The sequence below is a fragment of the Notamacropus eugenii genome, chromosome 6 (genome assembly GCF_028372415.1).
Source record: "Notamacropus eugenii isolate mMacEug1 chromosome 6, mMacEug1.pri_v2, whole genome shotgun sequence".
NCBI classification, from domain to species: domain Eukaryota; kingdom Metazoa; phylum Chordata; class Mammalia; order Diprotodontia; family Macropodidae; genus Notamacropus; species Notamacropus eugenii.
The window spans coordinates 299,615,480-299,632,842 of NC_092877.1; the positions used below are offsets into that span (position 1 = coordinate 299,615,480).

At 37.6% G+C, this 17,363-nt stretch overlaps 1 protein-coding gene across 5 annotated transcripts in view; it reads left to right on the forward strand.

Annotated features, from left to right (window-relative positions):
* ABI2 (abl interactor 2) overlaps nucleotides 1–17,363 on the forward strand; it is a 114,661-nt gene that overhangs the window by 13,580 nt on the left and 83,718 nt on the right. Inside the window, exon 1 of one of the 5 annotated variants that reach the window (XM_072617351.1) lies at nucleotides 570–791. The exons of the other annotated variants lie outside the window; for them this stretch is intronic. The gene's annotated coding sequence lies outside the window, so the exon portion shown is untranslated. Of the gene's footprint in view, nucleotides 1–569; nucleotides 792–17,363 lie in introns of those variants that run through there. 5 annotated transcript variants of the gene reach the window in all.

Here is a 17,363-nt window from a genome sequence, read left to right on the forward strand (position 1 = left end):
TAAGAAAGTAACCTTCTGTGGTCTTATTTTTTTCCCCTTTTTTGGGCATTTTCCCAACCAGTTTCTTGACTTTGTCAAGAGTACGGTATAGTCAGGGAACCTGTAAGATCTCAGTTCCTCTAAGGGGGGGCAAAATCAAGTGTGTATACTGGTCTGGGATTTTGAAGAGATTTTTGTGCCAAGAATCTTAGCAGTTTCCTCTCTACGGCCACCTGTCCTCCAGTTCTGCCAGGTCAGCACTGGGGGGCTGGGATTCAGTCAAGCTGTGGGGGCAGGGTTGCCATTCAGTGGGAGACAAAGACCAGCTCCCTCAGGGCCTCTACCCAGGGCTGAGGTAAGAATGGACTACTCAGTGCCCTCAGAGGTTTTATGATCCAACAGTGGATGCAGGCTGCTGTAGGGGCTGAGGTGGAGTGGGCTCCTGTAGGGGCTGAGGTGGGAACTGCTGCCACCTGCCTGATGTGGCCTTCCGTGGCCACTGCCTGAGGCCGGAGCCACACGAAGGCCCCTCTCCCCTCTTGGCCAGCTGAAAAAACCCCTGTCACTGACCTCTGTCACCTGTGGGCCAAGGGATCCGCAAACCCGCCGCCACTGGAACCGGGCCCTCTGCAACCAGAGATTGTGCCCCCAAGGGCCACCTGCAAGCCCTGTGGCCAAGGCTGGGCTCTGCTGCTCCATGCTGGTGCAACAGACATCCCCCGTGGGCCCCCCAGGTCACCCTGGAAATCTCTTCCACCCAGCTGCTCTCCACCTCTGCTGCTCCAAAATTTGTTGAGAGTCCCTCTCCACAGGTATTTTATGGGTTGTGTGGGGAGAGCCTGCATTTGTGTGTCTTTCTACTCTGCCATCTTGGCTCTGTCCCCAGAAGTCACCTTTGTACTGGACTTCAGTAGTTGTTGTTCGATATTATGAATGAATTTCACCTCCAGAATTTCTAAAATCTTGACTTCCCAACTCTCTTTTCAGTACTTTGCTGCTCATTTTCCACTTTCCATGTTAAGTTTTGCTTGGTTTGAGTTCCAGGGAATCAGATTCCCTCCCAGAATAAGCCAGTCACCTGAAATCTTATCATCGTGATATTTAACTTAGCCTTAGATACTCAGTACCCTTCTAATTCTTGTAGCCTTCCTTTACAAATGGCAGGGATCTGGACTTAGTCTCTACTTAACATCTTAAGCATTGCCTGGTTTGAACACCATTGAACAGATGTGCTAGGAACCCCCTGTTGTCCTTCCCTTAACTTCTTCCTGCTTTCTTTTATGTATTGTCTTCCTGATTAGATTGTAAACTCCTTGAGGATAGGGACTGTCTTTCTTTTATTTGTATCCTCAGTGGTAAACCACAGCGCCTGGCACATAGTAGGTGCTAAATAAATATTTATTGAATTGAATTGCCCAGTATAACAATCTACTTCTGTAAGTGTGGGTAAGTGCCTTAATCCATTTGTCTTCAGTTGAGTGGTTTATATGGTTCAGGATCACCTTACCTGTATGTGATAATAGCTATAAAAGACAGAATTCTCTTGTATTCCTACGTTGGATATGATTTAGCTAGCTTCTATTTCTCTCATAGTTTAAAAATGTAAGATTTTGTGCAATGTTAGTACGTTTTCATATTGAGATGTGAATTGGAATTGATTGATATTAAATCATCAGTAAATATTTGGATGTATGGTAGCATTTGGAGCAGGCTAAAGAATCGTGGAGTTTTAAGATATCCAGAATTGAATTTATTGTCTGAATTATTTTGCCTTTTATGTAAAAGCTGCCTGCTCATCAGTATAGCTTAAGGTATGTGGTTGCATTTGTGATTTTAATCTAAACTGCTTAATGGAGATTGAAATAATTAGAGCTTGTGAATTTCATGTTTTTCAAGATTCTTTAGTATAGTTTACAAGTTTGCTTTCCTTTATGCAGCACATTTTTCTGCCTCTAATACCTCTTTCCTCTATGTTACCCTACATGCTGGTGTTTATATTGTTCTTATGGAAACACTATTTTTGTTAATTTTTTCCATGGTAAAAAATTATCATCTTGTATACAGGAAAGTTGATATATTTTAGCCATAAAGGTCTTTGATCTGATCTCAATGGATTTGTTTAGTGTTATTTCCCAGTGTTCTTCCACTAAAACCTTCAGTTCCAGTCAGACTAGTCTGGAGTCATTATCCTCTAAACATACTTTGCTTATGTTAACTTCTTTGCTTGTGTTCAGTGTTTCTTTTGACAAGAATGTGTCCCCTTCTCCCTCAAAGTCCTGCCTCTCCTTTAAAGTCTTGCTCAAGTCCAACCAACCCTTTTCCCTAAAACATTCCCTTGTCATTTCTTCTCACATTAATTTATCATTTCTTTGAATTTTAGTAGCTTTTAATGACCATGTCACTTAACTCTAATTCATTCTCTTAGCATTATTTAACTTTTTGTGGTGTGGGTATCTTGTCACCTCAACTAAATTTTAAATTCCTGTGACCTTATCTTAAACAACTTTCTTTCTTTCTTAGAATCTAAATATCATTCTATGTATGTGATAAAACTCAGTATTTACTGAATGAAATTGAGTGCAGTATATGTAAATTAAATTATAAAGATGAGAAGAAATCACCTTCTCATTTTTTTGGTATTGTTCTTTCAGCAGAGTAGAGAGTTAGTGAGCTGATTTCAGTCAGAAAGACATGGATTTAAGTTCCTTTACACTAGCTATGTGATTCTGGGCAACCTGTTGAAATTTTTGAGCTTTCAGGAAGTTCTCTAACATTTCATATAATTTGCCAATATGATTTATGAGAAGAATTTCTAAATTGTGAAGTGTCCCTATTTTGATAAAATCACAGGTCTGGAATAAAAGAAAGATGGATAATTTTGATTGTATTACATTAAAAAGGTTTTGCACAAATGAAACCATTGCAATCAAGATGAGAAAGAAAGCAGGAAACTGGGAAAACATTTCTACAGCAAGTTTCCCTGAGAAAGGCCCCATATCTCAAATATTTATAGAGAATGGACTCAAATTTATAAGAATATAAGTCATTGCGCAGTTGACAAATGATCAAAGAATATGAACAATTTTCAGAAGAAATCAGAACTATCTATAGTCATATAAAATACTCTAAATTACTATTGATTTGTGATTGAAATGCAAATTAACTTTGAGGTACAATCTCACACCCATCAGATTGGCTAAGATGATAGAACAAGAGAATAACAAATGTTGGAGGGGATGTGGAAAAGTAGGGACACTAATTCGCCATTGGTGTTTCCAGGCATCCAACCATTCTGTAGAACAACTGGGAACCATGTCCAAACTTCATACCCTTCTACCACTAACTCTCTATCCCTTAGAGAACAAAGAAAAAGGAAAAGGACCTTTTTGTACAAAAATAATTATAGTTCCTCTTTTTGTGATGGCAAAGAATTGGAAATTGAGGGGATGCCTATCAATTGGGGAATGGCTGAACAAATTGTGATATAATTGTGATAGAATACTGTTGTGCTATAGGAAATTATAAGGGGTATGGTTTCAGAAAAATGTGGGAGTACTTATATGAACTGATGCAAAGCAAAGTGAGCAGAATCAGAACTTTGTACACAATAGCAGCAATATTGCAACAGTAATCAGCTGTGAATGGCTTAACTGTTGTAATCAATACAGTAATGTAAGACAGTTCTAAAGGATGTATGATGAAAAATGCTACGCATCTCCAGAGAAAGATCTTTTGGAGTCCGAATGCAGAGTGGAGCATACTTTTTAAAAACTGTCCTTTTTTTCTTTGTTTTTTGGTCTGTTTTCTTTTACAATGTGGCTAATATGGAAATAGGTTTTATATGACTTCACATGTATAATTTATATTGAATTGCTTGCCTTCTCAAGGGGGGGAAGATGAGGGAGGGAGAGAATTTGGAACTCAGAATTTTACAAAAGGAATGTTAAATTTTTTCACATGTAATTGAGAAAAAATGAGAGGCATAAACAAAGAAACTATTAGAATTATATTCAACTTCACTATCCCTCTCTTAACACATTTAAATTTTTAATTGGTGTTATGGAATGGTTAAATTTGATTTAAACATTTGACCAAATTGAATTCTTTTTGAGTTAATATTATTGTTCTTCCTTGACACTTCTCCTTGTTTTAAGTTATTTTTGAGTTTTAAACAGAGACATCTTATTGAATATTTGGTTAGGAAAGGAAAATGTGTTCATTAAGAGTCAGGCATTAATTATTAATGTAATAATTAATATTAATGTACCAGGCATTGGTACTACAAGTACCTTACAAATATTATTTTATACTCTCAACAACCTTATTTTATCATCTCAACAATAGTTGCTTTTATGATCTCCATTTTGCAGTTGAGAAAACTGCAGCAGACTGGGTTAAGTGACTTGCCCAGCCAGAGTCATACGGCTAGTAAGTGTCTGAGGCTGGATTTGAATTCAAGTCTCCCTGACTTCAGATCCAGTGTTCTATCCCCATTGCCACCAAGCTACCTTTGATTACTGATGAATGAAGGAATTAAGTGCATACTTATTAAGTATGTGTGTAGAAGCACTGTGCTAAGTGCTAGAGATACAAATGCAAAAGTAAGTAATTATGGCTAGTGAGTAATTAATTAAAGAATGGTCTTTTAGCTATCTCTTGTAAACAAAAGATGAATCATGAAGGCCCTTCATTCAACACATATGCCCTTTGATAAGTGGGTGTTACCAACAGGCTTAAATCAATTCTGATTGGTTAAAACTTAATGAGAATGAGAATTGTAATGAGAGGTGGACTTATTCTAATGAGGTGCTGAGGGAACATGACTCTCCAGATCACCCTTTCCTAGGGCAAACTAGACAAGAGGGGGAATCCTCTTCTCCTCAGATCTGTCTGACTAAAACATAATGGGCCAGAATTCACCTAGACTAAAATCTATTTAAATTTTATTCTGATTTAAACTTGCCTATTTGACTAAGTCTTGCCAAAGATTTCATCTTATCATCAGCCCTGCCCATCAAAGGCTGACTGAATCATTTACAGGAGCTAATTTCTGAATGAGGAAATAGAAAGGGGAAAAAACTTAGTCCTAATTCAATAATTGGTTATTCATATGAGAGAAATAATCATTTCTCTCACATCAGAGAATCCATTCTTAAGGACATATCTCATTAATATAATCAATATGTGAAGTGTTCAGGCTAAAGTCATCCCTTATTTCCCATCAAAATTCACATGAAATAAGAAACCATAGTCCAATAATGAATGTGGAAAGACATTTTGATGGACTATAGAGCTTGCCTGTGAAACATGGACAGTCTACCACCTCCATGCCAGGAAGCTGACTTGCTTCCCTCTGAATTGTCTTGGGAAGATTCTGAAGATCACCTGGCAGGATAAAGTACCAGACAGTGCCAAGCATTCAAAGCATGCTTCAGAGAGCACAACTCCCATGGGCTGTTGTTTGAATACAAAACACATGCTTGCCAGAAAGACCATTTTATAGAGAACTCACACAGGGCAGGTGATCATATGGTGGTCAGAAGAAGTGGTACAAGGACAGTCAGAAGATCTCTCTCGAGAACTTTGTAATTTATTGTGCGACATGGGAGACACTGGCACTTAGCATGGCACGCCCACTTCAGAGAAGGTGCTGTGTCCTATGAGCAGAGCAGAATTGAAACAGCTCAAAGGAAACATAGGGTGCACAAATTTAGAGTAATATTTACTCTAATAATTACTCCTGCCTTCCAGGAGCTTCCATTCTAAGGGGGAGAGACAACACCTCTTGAAAGTTCAGCTACAATTCAAATGGAAGGAGGATCTCATGGTCTTTAGGGTACATTTACCACAAGAACTAAATTATAGAGATCTAGTACTTATAGTGTAAGAAAGCATAAGCCATTTAAGAGTATTTCTTTAACATTGATGAAATAGTAAAAAAAAAAATGTGAATTTATTTAAAGGAAGGAATGAGATAAAAACAAACTATATGTGTGTTTATAGTAATTTAGACTCTTTGCTCCTCATCATAGAGTGCTAAAGCTGGAAAGTATTTAGCTATTGAGTCTAACATCTCTCTTTACAGGGGATCAAATAGAATCCCAGAGGTTAAGTGAGTTGTGATAGAAATTTAAGCCCCTGTAATTTTCTCGTCATTTTGATTATCAAACTGCTTCACCAAACTGCTAGCGCTTATTGTAAGGACAATTTTATTTTTTTTGCTTATTTGTTCCTCATCTGGTTTTGAAAAGAGTTACAAGAGCTTTACAGATATTGAAGCTTTATGTTCATGTGGTTCAAAATGTACATAAAAGACTAACAGCTAATCACCTTTCATATTCATAATTGGTGCAAACTATAGTTTGTGAGGTGCCAAAAGAAGAAGAGCAATTTATGTCTTTGTCCTAAACAGAAGCCACTGTTGCGTGACAGTAATCTTGGTTTTGAAGAAAGTAATTAATTTTTTTCAATTTATTTATTTTTAGTTTTCAACGTTCATTTTCATAAATTTTAAATTTTCTCTCCCTCCTTCCCCAAGATGGCATGCAACCTGATAGAAGCTCTACACATACATTCCTATTAAAGGCATTTTCAAATTAGTCATGTTGCATAGAGGTATTGTAACAAATGGGAGAAACCATGAGAAAGAAAACAAAACAAGAAAGAAAATAGTCTGCTTCGCTCTGCATTCCAACTCTGTAGTTCTTTTTCTGAATGTGAATGGCATTTTCCATCATGAGTCCTTTGGAATTATTTTAGGTCCTTGCATTGCTGAGAAAGGCTAAATCTATTAAAATTGGTCATCTCACATTGTGGTTGTTACTGTGTACAATGCTCTCCTGGTTCTGCTCACTTCACTCACCATCAGTTCATATAAGTCTTTCCAGGTTTAAGAAAGTACTTTATTAACATTAAAGGGTTTGAAATTTAAGGATGCCTGGGAGGATCAAGCTACACGAATTGATACGGTACATTTCTTTTTTATCCATAAGACAAAGAAAATAGAGAAAATAGGATGAAAATATTCATTTCAGGGTAAAATTATATTTTTACAACAATTGATACATTAATAGAAGTAGTGAGTTGAAATCTTGAAAGTTGAAATGGGTCTTATTTGTAGGGTGGGACAAATTTAGGAGGAGGGGAGCCGATCATTTCTGGGGGAATGAAAGAGTAACATAGGGATGGTCCACTTGGAAAATCTTAGAGATCATATTCATACACTAAAAAGAAACAAAACAATTTTTTCAATTTGCCTTTGGTACCATAGACTCCAGATGGATTTTCAGTCTGTGGGTGGCAAACATTTGGTCAAATTGAATAATCTTACTATATTTGTCTTTCTTGAGGCTTCCCTCCCATTTAAATTTTTAATGGTTTTAATCAGAAACTATCTTGTCAGATGTTTTGATTGCAAATTAGAATTTAACATGGGAAGAGTCACAGAAATCCATTGAGTTGTAGAACCGAATAGAAAATCAGCAAATTTTAACCAAGACTACCTGTGTAGGCTCCTGTACACCAGCAGAGGGGATAGGAGGGGAGGTTGGTAGTGGTGGGGGTTGGGATTGGGTTCAATCAGAACTCAGATTGGGGGTGTTTTGACCTTGGTAAAATAACATGATCTCTCAGTGATCATTCTTGGGTATATAGAAGGCAAAGGGTATGTAGAAGAAACATTGTTGGCTTTGTAATCAGAGGATAGATTCAGATACCAACACTGTCGTCACCTGTGTGACTTTGAGCATGTCTCCTAATCTTTTTGGGCCTGTTTCCTAATCTGTAAAATGAGGATATTAGATTAGAAGATATCCCTTGAACTCATTCTGTTCTCTTGAATTATATAACAATTGCCAATTGGTGTTGGTAGCAGTTTTCCTCACCCTGGAGTTCGCATACATTTGGAAATCACAAGTCCAGACAAAGGTAAAAAAAAAAAAAAAAAAGAATAAAGGCACTTTAGGTTTCAGATTGAGAGATTCAGATATAGTCAAGTGAATCTGTGTCTATAGTCCAGAATATTAAAGGTGGAAGGGACCATAGAAATTACGTTCAAACCTTTAAAGGTGACCACACACACACACCCCAAGTATTGTATGCTGATTTTTGATTCCAACTAAATGGACAAAATAAAAATGAATATCACTTTTTTCAAGAGTGTATAGATGCTATTGTGATTATTAAAATATAAATAAATTTAAAAGCATTTTAAAATCCATAGCTTTTTGTCATATGTATTCTCATTCAATAGACAACAATAGTCCAACTATTGTTTGAGGCACAAATTTTTTGACATTAAAAGGAGTTTATATATATGTATGTGTATATATATATATACATATATATATATATAAAATGTTTTGGATTTTTAATTGTCTCTAGGTCTCTGATTTTGATTTCAAGACAAGAATTGATTATGTGGCTTTGGTGAAGATCTAGAAAGAGAAAATCACAAAGGACACCTTGGAGAAAAATAAAAAATTTAAATCTATTTCAAGGAAAAATGATTCTTTACTGAACTATTTATAATAAATAGCAAACATTTATATAGCACTTACTATGTGCCAGGCATTGTGCAAAGTGCTTTATAAATATCATCTCATTCATTATAAATTTATAAATTTAAATTAAATATAAATTTATAAATGTAAATTAAATATAAATTTATAAATATTATCTCATTCTTACAACAACATTGCAAGGTAGGTGCTCTTATTATCCTCATTTTACAGTTAAGAGAACTGAAGCATAGGTTAAGTGACTAACTTAGGTCATACCAGTAAATGTCTGAGGTCATATTTGAACTCACGTCTTCCTGACTCTAGGCCCAGCACTCTATCCACTGCACTACTGAGCAGCCTCTAAAAGCATAGCTATATTGCTTTTTCATAATGAATTTCAAAGAAGTCCCATGATGCAGGTCCATTTTTATGACCCTTCTCCCCCACTTAATAGTATTTAATTTTTTCAAATTACATGTAGATAGCTTTCAACATTCACTTTTCTGAGATTTTGAGTTCCAAATGCTTTTTCCTTCTTCCCTCCCTCACCCCTCCTCAAGACAGCAAGCAATTTGATATGGGATATACATGTACACTTGTATTAAACATATTTCCACATTAGTCATGTTGTAAAAGAGAATCAGAACAAAAGGGAAAAACCACAAGAAAGAAAAAACAAAATAAAAGTGAAACTATGTTTTGATCTGCACTCAGACTCCATAATTCTTTCTCTGGGTGTGTAATAGCATTTTCCATGTGAACCTATTTTTGAGATAAATTGTGAGATGTGGATATGAAAGAAAACTGTTGTGCTATGAGAAATGAGGAAATGATTTTAGAGAAACATGGAAAGACTTGTATGAACTGATGCTGAGCAAAATAAGCAAAGCCAAGAAGTCAGTTTCTATTATTACATCAGCATTAAACAAATCAACACCTTACCTTGTAGGACTTGCATAAACTAATGAAAAATGAATGAAATGAGGAAAACTAAGATAACAGTTTATACAATAACTACATTGTAAAGACAACTTTGAAAGCTGTAACAGTTGTGATCAGTACAGAGTGATTATTGTTTCCAGAGAACTGAGCATGAAACATATTATCCACCTGCTGATAAGAGAAGTGATAGATTGAAGGTGCAGAATAGATATTTTTGTCTATGACTGATACAGGGAACAAAGGGAATTTGATTTTGATGGACTTTTAGATGAGGTTGCTACGTTTAATTTATTGTTTTACTTTGTTACTAGAGACCTCTAGTGATCTATAAATGTTTGTAATGTAAAAACAAAACATGCCAATAAACTGTTTTTTAAATGTATTAGGAGAGATTTGGAGAGCAGGTAGGTGGAACAGTGGATAGAGCAACAACAACTTCACTTCAAGTGCAACATCCAGTTATCTAACCAGCCAGGTTGTCTCTCATCTCATAAGTGTACCCGAATTGCTAATAATCTAAGGTACTAAACAGTTATCAACAAGCTTTTATTCCCGTTGTACTTTCCAGGTTATCCTGGAACTGCAGAGAAGAGGATAACAAATTTGAGTCAACCTTGATGATAGATTAGTGATGATATTGCAGTGAGTCTGCTTTAGTGGAGCTTGTAGCAAGTAAAAGTAGACAGCATGTGGTGGTCAGAGCATTGTGTTTCTATATCTATATCTATATAGTTTAAAAATGTAACACCAATACTTTTAGGCCCCCTTTCATGTTTATTCTTGGATAGAACAGATTGCCATGGGTTATTTGTTTAATATATTTGCTTCTTTTGCATCTGTGTTCATTAGTAGAGACCATGTATACTTTAAAAAAAATGTTTTATTGATATTCTCTTCTGTCCATTCCCAGTGACCTGTTCCATAAAACCCTACCTTTTAAGAAATAATTATTAAGACTATATATAGTTCAACTTATGTTATTGACCCAGATGTGCCATGCTAATGTGATCAGGGTCCATTGAAACGGAAATGTACCAGTAACAGGGCAGAGTTTCCTAGTCAGAGGTGCAGGAGCCTAGGGATCCTTTTGATAAATCTATACATGCTACATATATAGTAACAAGATGAGCCCTCCTTCCCAGGAAAGAGCAGAGCTGAGGAATTTGTAAGTCACTTACTCCTTACCTTTTCCTAAGTGCACTTTGGTGTTGGGTAGAATGCACAGTCTTTGGATTAATAGTAGTATTTTGCCAATGCTTGGTCCTTATCTGTTACCTGGTTAGGGAACTTTTAGAAGTAGCATCCCCTTATAATTACAAATTGACATACATCTATACATAATAATGAAACCACTTGTTCACTTTGAAAAACTTGTTTTCCTATGGTTTATACCCTTTTTACCTCTGTGCTTTTTGCTAATGTTTTGGGTGTGAAGTCTTCCTTACAGAAGCAGCACTCGGTTTTTAGAAATTTGGTGAGATTATGCCTTAAGAACAGCTAGAAGTGGGGGGAGGAGCCAAGATGGGGGGAGGAGCCAAGATGGCGGAGTAGAAAGACACACATATGCTAGCTCCTAACACACAGCCCATAAAATATCTGTAAAGAAGAACTCCCAACAAATTCTGGAGCAGCAGACGACACAAAACCACAGAGCGGACAAGATTTCTGTTCCAGAGAGCCCTGACAACCTGATGTGAAAGGTCCGTCACGCACTGGACTGAAGCGAAGCCCAGCCCTGCCTTGGCCGGAGGGGAGCAGATCCAAGTAGGCTTCAGGGACAGAATCTCCAGCAGCCATGAAGGTCCCTCCACTCACAGGCGCCGGGGGTGAGTCTTTTTGGCTTGCCGAGAGGGGAGTGGGGTGTCTCCATAACTCAGGCCCCTTGGAAGGCAGCAGCGGGGGTGGCGGTGGACAGGGGCTCCCCAAGCAGGCAGGAGCCCAGATTCATTGTTGAAGGTCTCCTCATAAACCCCCTGAGGGAACTGAGCCCCCTGAGGCAGCCCTGCCCCCACCCAAGCACTTGAACTTAACCTCACACTGAATAGCAGCCCCGTCCACACCCAAAGCCCTGAGGCTGGGAAGCAGCATTTGAATCTCAGACCCCAAGCGCTGGCTGGGAGGATCTGGAGGTGAGGTGGGGGTGGACAGGACACTCAGAAGTCAAGTCACTTGCTGGGAAAATGCCCAGAAAAGGGAAAAAAAATAAGACCATAGAAGGCTACTTTCTTGGTGAACAGGTATTTCCTCCCTTCCTTTCTGATGAGGAAGAACAATGCTTACCATCAGGCAAAGACACAGAAGTCAAGGCTTCTGTATCTCACACATCCAAAATAAATATACCATGGGCTCAGGCCATGGAAGAGCTCAAAAAGGATTTTGAAAATCAAGTAAGAGAGGTGGAGGAAAAACTGGGAAGAGAAATAAGAGAGATGAAAGAAAAGTATGAGAAGCAGGTCAACACCTTGCTAAAGGAGACCCAAAAAAATGCTGAAGAATGTAACACCTTGAAAAATAGGCTAACTCAATTGGCAAAAGAGATTCAAAAAACCAATGAGGAGAAGAATGCTTTAAAAAGCAGAATCAGCCCAATGGAAAAGGAGGTTCAAAAGCTCACTGAAGAAAATAGTTCTTTCAAAATTAGAATGGAACAGATGGAGCCTAATGACTTTGTGAGAAACCAAGAAATCACAAAACAAAACCAAAAGAATGAAAAAATGGAAGATAATGTGAAATATCTCATTGGAAAAACAACTGACCTGGAAAATAGATCCAGGAAAGACAATTTTAAAATTAGAGGACTACCTGAAAGCCATGATGAGAAAAAGAGCCTAGACAGCATCTTTCATGAAATTATCAAGGAAAACTGCCCTGAGGTTCTAGAAGCAGAGGGCAAAATAAGTCTTCAAGGAATCCACAGATCACCTCCTGAAAGAGATCCAAAAAGAGAAACTCCTAGGAACATTGTTGCCAAATTTCAGAGTTCCCTGGTCAAGGAAGAAATATTGCAAGCAGCTAGAAAGAAACAATTCAAGTATTGTGGAAATACAATCAGGATAACACAAGATCTGGCAGCTTCTACATTAAGGGATTGAAGGGTGTGGAATATCATATTTCAGAAGTCAAAGGAACTAGGACTAAAACCAAGAATTACCTACCCAGCAAAACTGAGTATAATACTAAAGGGGAAAAAATTGGTCTTTCAACGAAATTGGAGACTTTCAAGCATTCTTGATGAAAAGACCAGAGCTGAAAAGAAAATTTGGCTTTCAAACACAAGAATGAAGAGAAATATGAAAAGGTAAACAGCAAAGAGAAGTCACAAGGGACTTACTAAAGTTGAACTGTTTACATTCCTACATGGAAAGACAATATTTGTAACTCTTGAAACTTTTTTCAGTAATTGGGTAGTTGGTGGAATTATACACACACACACACACAGCACAGAGTGAATTGAATAGGATGGGATCATATCTTAAAAAAATGAAATTAAGGGGTGAGAGAGAAATATATTGGGAGGAGAAAGGGAGAAATGGAATGGGGCAAATTATCTCTCATAAAAGAGGCAAGCAAAAGACTTTTTAGTGGAGGGAAAAAAAAGGGAGGTGAGAGAAAAATATGAAGTTTACTCTCATCACAGTCCACTAAAGGAAGGAATAAAATGCACACTCATTTTGGTATGAAAACCTATCTTACAATACAGGAAAGTGGGGGAGAAGGGGATAAACAGGGTTGGGGGGATGATGGAAGGGAGGGCAATGGGAGGAGAGAGCAATTAGAAGTCAACACTCTTGGGGAGGGACAGGATCAAAAGAGAGAACAGAAGCAATGGGGGGCAGGATAGGATGGAGGGAAATATAGTTAGTCTTACACAACATGACTATCATGGAAGTCATTTGCAAAACTACACAGATACGGCCTATATTGAATTGCTTGCCTTCCAAAAGGAATGGGTGGGGAGGGAGGGATGAAGAGAAGTTGGAACTCAAAGTTTTAGGATCAACTGTTGAGTACTGTTCTTGCTACTAGGAAATAAGAAATACAGGTAAAGGGGTATAGAAAGTTATCTGGCCCTACAGGACAAAAGAGAAGATGGGGACAAGGGAAGGGAGGGATGATAGAAGAGAGGGCAGATTGGTGATGGGGCAATTAGAATGCTTGGTGTTTTGGGGTGGCGGGGACAAATGGGGAGAAAATTTGGAACCCCAAATTTTGTGAAAATGAACGTTAAAATTTAAATAAATTAATAATAATAAAAAAAGAACAGCTAGAAGTTCAAATATGATTCCTAGTTAATGCATAGGAGATGAAGTCTCAAAGTTTGATGGAGTCTTAAGTCATCTAGTCCAACTTAGCTTTATGCAGAACCATATTCATACAAAATTCTATAAACTTGTAATAAGTGTTCTTAGCTTTTTTTACTTTTGTTTTTTAATTATTTGTTAGTTTTCAGCGTTCGCTTTTATAAGATTTTGAGTTCCGAATTTTTTTCTCCTTCCCTTCCTCTCCTCCTCCCCTCCTTCCCCAAGATGGCAGACAATTTGATATAAGCTGTACTTGTACTATCATATTAAACATATCTCCACATTAGTCACATTGTGATAGAAGAATCAGGACAAAAGGGAAGAACCACAAGAAAGAAGAAACATAAAAAAGTGAAAATGATATGCTACAATCAGCATTCAGGCTCCATAGCTCTTTGGATGTGGATGGCATTTTCCAACATGAGTCTTTTAGAATTGTCTTAGAACCTTTGCGTCGCTGAGAAGAGCTAAGTCTATCTAAGTTGGTCATTGCACAGTGTTACTGTTACTGTGTAGAGTGTTCTCTTGGTTCTGCTCACTTCATTCAGCATCAGTTTTCATTTAAGTCTTTCCAGGTATTTTTCTGAAATTTGCTTGCTCTATCATTTCTTATGGCACAATGGTATTCCATTACATTCAAATAGGGGTATAGAGTGTGTTCAAGAGACATGGGAGACACTGGCACAGGACCACTCAGCATGGCGTGCTTACATCAGAAAGGGTGCTGTGCTCTATGATCAAAGCAGAATTGAGACAGCACAAAGTAAATATGCAAATTTGGAATATTCACCCCAAACGTTCACATGGACTATCTGTGCCCAAGCTGTGGTAGAGTATTCTGAGCTGGTATTGGTCTGATCAGCCAGTCAGACACATTGAAACTTGTCTTTATCATGGTGATGCCATTTTGGTCCTCTTTGAGAACGAAGGACAACAACCAACCAACATTCAAATACCACAACTTGTTCAGCCATTCCCCAACTGATTGGAGCATCCCTTCAATTTTCACTTCTTTGCCACCACAAAAATAGCTGCCATAAATATTGCTATACATATGGATCCTTTCCCCTTTTTTATGATCTTTTTGAGATACAGACCAAGTAGGGGTATTGCTGGATCCAAGGTTATGGGCAATTTTATAGCCCTTTGGGCATAATTGCAAATTGCTCTCCAGAATAACAGATTACTTTTAAAGGCTAAGAAAAAAATAGTTAAAACTAATGAACGTATCTGTTGTTATATGTGGTATTCTGTACCTCTCTATCCCTGATCTGCAAAGGAGTGAGAGCTATGAATCTTATTCCTATTCTGTTCATTCATAGTTGCTTAATTAATACCCTTACTTAAATCCGTAGAACTCTTATAATTTCAGCTAGTGTCCTAACACATAGGAATTTAAAACTGTTAGTCAGGTATATGCTTTTAGAAACTCTTAACAGTCCTATGAGGTATCTTAAAGATTTTTTAAAATACTCTTAATGGCTTGAAAATTGTTTCTTGTCTTTGAAATAAAGTGTAAAGTGCCTATATTAGGTGTAAAGTGCCTATATTAGGTGTAATAGCTGTTAACAAGGTGTCAAGTAGCCCCATTATCATCAACAAACCTTTATTAAACGCTTCCTAGAAAACATTGGTGAAGCTTTGTGGTCAGCCAAGTGATTTTGAATGTTTTTGCCTACAGGAAAAATTAGTGAATGGGAAAAAAAAAAGTCTTAGGGCTATGTGTATGTCTGTGTTTTTCTTTTGGTTTGTTTTAAGATAGCTGGGTGTTTCAAGTCCTTCATTAGATTTAAGATAGCAAAAAAAGTTAATTAAGTGATTAGTTATTATAATTAAATTGCACTTGATAGTTCTTCTATGGCTTGTTAGGCCAGTCTTTTGGGCAGGCCTGGATCTCATTACAGAGAGAGAACATTTCACCTAGTTTCAGTTAGAGGGAGCATTGTTGAGAGTCAGGAAGCAGTAAGGGGAATGAGGGATTCAGAGGTGGGAAGACCTGAGTTTGAAAACTGCCTTAAACACTAGCTTTGTGACCCTGAGTAAGCTACTTAATAGCTGTCTGACTCAGCTTCCTCATTTGTAAAAAAGAAATAATAGTACCTACTTTACAAGGTTGTTATGAGAATCAGTGGAGATAATGTTCATAAAGTGATTTGCAAAGTTTAAAGGGCTACGTAAATACTAGCTGTTATTATTATCATCATCATCAATATCGATGAAGCCCTGGAGTATTCTCTTTTTAGTGATTTAAAAAAAATTTAATTTTGTTTTCAGTTCTAAATTCTACTCTCCTCCAATTATGAGAAGGCAAAAAACTCAACATCAATTACAAATGTGTATAGTCATGCAAAGCAAATTTCTGTATTAGCCATGTCTAATATCTAAAAAAAGAAAGAGATGAAAATAGGCTTCAATCTTTAATCTGAGTCCATTAGTCTTTATCTGGAGATGAACAGTATGTTTCATCATGAATCCTATGGAATTATGTTGGGTCACTGTAGTGATCAGGGTTACTAAGTCTTTCAAAATTGAGATCTCTGTATTTAATCTATATACTAAATAAATTACACATATGTAGCTTGATAGAAACAATTATTATTCTCTTTCAAGCTCTCCCTCTTTTGCCTTTGGGCAGCTAGGTGGTGCAGTGGATAGAGCACCAGTGCAGGAGTCAGGTGGACCTGAGTTCAAATCTCACCTCAGACACTTGACACTCACTAGCTGTGTGACCTCGGGCAAGTCACTTAACCCCAATTGCCTCATCCTTGGTCATCTCCAATCATCCTGATGAATATCTGGTCACTGGATTCAGACCTGCACAGCCCTCCCTCACTCAAAACAAAGTCAAGTTCAAGTCATGTCATTATTTCTCTGATGGCATGGTCTTTCGTGATGAAGGACGAACACACGCACTTTTTTGCCTTTAGAGAAGTTTCATCTGGTCATAGCTTTAGAGCTGGAAAGGATTTGCATTGCAAACTGCTTGTTGGATGTTTCCAAATAGATATCTGATAGTAGGTATCTCAAACTCAATATGCCCCAAACAGAACTCATTATCTTGTCTATCTTCCTCTTTCCCCACCTGCCTTGCTTCCAGACTTTTTCATTACTGTCTAGGACACCACTGCCCATCTAGTCACTTAGGCTTACAACTTTGGTTTCATTCTCGATTTCAAGCTCTGATTCACCTCACATAATCATACAGATGCCAAATATTGGTATTTCTATTTCATCTCTCTTATACCTCTCCTTTCTACTCACATAGCTTCCACTTTAGTTCACATTCTCTTTACTTTGCACCTGGACTATTGCAATAGCAATAGATTGGATCTCTGCCTCAGGGCTTCCTCACTGTAATTCATCTTCTGAACAGCTGCCAAAATGATTTTTCTACGTCAGGTTCCCCCTGGAACCTCTGCCTTCCCTACCCCAGCCCACCCCCTCTTCTCCCCCCAATGTCTGGCTCCCTTTTGTGTACAGGATTAAATACAAATTCCTCTTTGACATTTAAATCTCTTCACAACTGGCCATTTCTTACTTTTCCAGTCTTCTTAAACTTCCCTCCTTTTACTCTGTGATCCAACCTTATTGGTTTGCTTGCTGTTACACATACAACACTCTTTCTTCTCCCTCCGTGTCT